Source organism: Neophocaena asiaeorientalis, unplaced genomic scaffold, assembly GCF_003031525.2.
Source record: "Neophocaena asiaeorientalis asiaeorientalis breed wild unplaced genomic scaffold, Neophocaena_asiaeorientalis_V1.1 scaffold671, whole genome shotgun sequence".
NCBI lineage: Eukaryota > Metazoa > Chordata > Mammalia > Artiodactyla > Phocoenidae > Neophocaena > Neophocaena asiaeorientalis.
The window spans coordinates 2,900,354-2,903,539 of NW_020175533.1; the positions used below are offsets into that span (position 1 = coordinate 2,900,354).

The 3,186-nt window shown below is 43.5% G+C and overlaps 1 non-coding gene across 1 annotated transcript; it reads left to right on the top strand.

The window, feature by feature from the left end:
• The first annotated feature begins 2,667 nt into the window (after positions 1-2,667).
• TRNAE-CUC (transfer RNA glutamic acid (anticodon CUC)) lies at positions 2,668-2,739 on the top strand. The gene has a single exon. It is a non-coding gene; the product is annotated as a tRNA-Glu (tRNA).
• The last annotated feature ends 447 nt before the right edge of the window (positions 2,740-3,186 follow it).

Consider the following 3,186-nt stretch of genomic DNA (forward strand, 5'->3'; position numbering starts at 1 on the left):
CGCGTGCCTAGAGCCCATGCTCCGCAACAAGAGAAGCCACAATGAGAAGCCCGCGCACCGCAATGAAGAGTAGCCCCCGCTCGCCGCAACTAGAGAAAGCCCGTGCGCATCAATGAAGACCCAACACAGCCAAAAATAAATAAATAAACAATTTTTAAAAAAAAAGTGGTATCATATGATATTTGTCTTTGACTTACTTCACTTAGTATGATAATCTCTAGGTCCATCCATGCCGCTGCAAATGGCATTATTTCATTCTTTTAAAAACCATAAAGCATCCTTGATGCCTCTTTTTCTCACCCCCACATCTAGTCTCTGAGGAAGTCCTTTTGGCTCCACCTTCAAAATAGATCCATAATCCAACCCCTTCTCATTCCCTCCACTGCCAGCACTGTCATCAGTCATTTGGACCCTTGCAGTAGCTCCCTCACTAGTCTCCCTGCTTCTTTCCTTGCCTCCTTACAGTTTCTTTTCCTCATAGCAGCCAGAGGTATCCTACTCTAACTCAGGTAATTTCTCTTATGTACTCAGAATTCCCTCCTGGCTCCCATCAGAATAAAAGCTAAAGTCCACGGTCCCACATAAAGCCTATGGTCCACAAGGCCCTGTGAGATCTAGTCCTTGTTACCTCTCTGACCTCCCATCCTACCACTGGCCCCCTCACTCTCTCTGCACCTGCACTGGTCTCCTTTCTGCTCTTCATACATGCTGAGTGTGCTCACAACTTCAGGCTCTTCGCTATTTGCTATTCTCTTTGCAGGTGCCTTGTTCCCTCATTTCATCCTGGTCTGTTTAGATATCGCCCCTTCAGAGAGGCCTTCCTTGATATTTCTACCTCAAGTTTTCTGTCTCTAGAGTCTGCTTTATTTTACACTGTAGCACTTAACACTTCCCTTCATCATATTACCTCTATAATGCTTTATATATACCGTCTCCCCAACTACAGTGCAAGTTTCATGGGGATAGAGTCTTCAATCTCTTCACCATTGCATCCCCACACCTGGAATATAGTAAGAATTCAATAAGTATGTTTAAAGCATTGAGTTAATTTAAGAATAACCAATAATACAAAACGTAAGGACTAAGAACAAATGGAACAGGAAAAGAATGAGAGGAAACAAAAGTAATCAAAGGAGTATGGAATCTTCTTAAATATTGATGATACTACACTCGCAAAATAAGAATGGGCCATGTGAGGGGGCAAGGAGCATTGGAAAATCTTTGTATTTTTCTCTCAATTTTTCTGTGAACCTAAAGCTGCTCTAAAAAAGTATAGTCTTGGACTTCCCTGGTGGCATAGTGGTTAAGAATCCTCCTGCCAGGACATGGGTTCGAGCCCTGGTCTGGTTAGATCCCACATGACGCAGAGCAACTAGGCCCGTGAGCCACAACTACTGACCCTGCGCATCTGGAGCCTGTGCTCCACAACAAGAGAGGCCGCGACAGTGAGAGGCCCTCGCACTGCGATGAAGAGTGGCCACCACTCGCCGCAACTAGAGAAAGCCCTTGCACAGAAACGAAGACCCAACACAGCCAAAACTAAATAAATAAATAAATTTTTTAAAAAAGAATCCTCCTGCCAATGCAGGGGACACGGGTTCCAGCCCTGGTCCAGGAAGATCCCACATGCTGTGGAGCAACTAAGCCCGTGCACCACAACTACGGAGCCTGCACTCTACAGCCCGCGAGCCACAACTACTGAGCCTGCGTGCCACAACTACTGAAGCCCGCGCGCCTAGAGCCCATGCTCCGCGACAAGAGAAGCCACTGCAATGAGAAGCCCACGCACCGCAACGAAGAGTAGCCCACACTCGCCGCAACTACAGCAAAGCCCGCGTGCAGCAACGAAGACCCAACGCAGCAAAAAAAAAAATAGTCTTGGGACTTCCCTGGTGGTCCAGTGGCTAAGATTTTGCGCTCCCAATGTAGGGGGCCTAGGTTCAATCTCTGGTCAGGGAACTAGATCCCACATGCCGCAATTAAGAGTTTGCATGCTGCAAGGAAGATCCCGCACACAGCAACCAAGATCCGTGCCACAACTAAGAACCGGCACAGCCAAATAAATAAATATTAAAAATTTTAAAAGTATAGTCTTTTTTTTTCTTTGCTGCACCACAGGGCTTGCGGGATTTTAATTTCCCGACCAGGGTTTGAACCTGGGCCCTGGCAGTGAAAGAGCCGAGTCCCAATCACTGGACCACCAGGGAATTCCCAAAAGTATAGTCTTTAAAAAGAAAAAAAAGAGGCTGCTATGAAAAGAGCAATCAGCAGACACAGGGCTGAATAAATAGAATGGCCATAACTGAAAACAGAATTAGTAATTCGAAAAATAATTTTGAAAAAGTCTTTCAAGTATGAGGACCCAAAAAGACCAAGAGATAGACAATGGAAAAGGGAAGTTAAGGGCTATGAAATATTGATGTTGAAAATTCAACATGCATCCTCCTTTCCTCAGTGCATTTGCAAACGCTATACTTATTTAGAATCAGCTGCTCCCTTGAGCACCTTGTATAAATATCAGCCTTGTCCTCCAGACATTACTCTCTAACATTACACCCTGTTCATTCCCTTTATTGCATTTATTGCAACCTGTATTTATATATTTGTGGGTTGTCTACCTCCTTCCCCCATTAGAATGAAAGTTCTATAAATAAGAGCAGGGGGAATTCCCTGGTAGTCCAGTGGTTAGGACTCAGCACTCTCACTGCTGTGGCCCGGGTTCAACCCCTGGTTAGGGAAATAAGATCCCAAAAGCCATGCAGCTCAGCCATAAATAAATAAATAAATAAATAAATAAATAAATAAATAAATAGCAGGTATGCCATCTGTAATGGTCATGGCTGCATCCCCCCGTCACTATGTCCAACATAAAGTATGCACGTTGTATTTGATTAATTAATTGATTGATTGATCCTGGAGAAATTTAGAACTCCAAAGGTAAAGAAGAAGCTTCAAAAGATGTAAAATAGGTCACATAAAATATTACAGGAGTATCGGAGTTTTCTCGGTCAGCATAGTACTCTAACACAATGGTGCAATACCTTAAAAGCTATGAGAGGCAATTTTTAAGCTAAAACTCTTTACTCAGTCAACCTAGTATTCAAGTATGAGGGCAAAATAAAGATCTTTTAGGGTATCTACAATTTTGATTATTATGTACAAACCATCTCTGAAAGAATTGCAAAA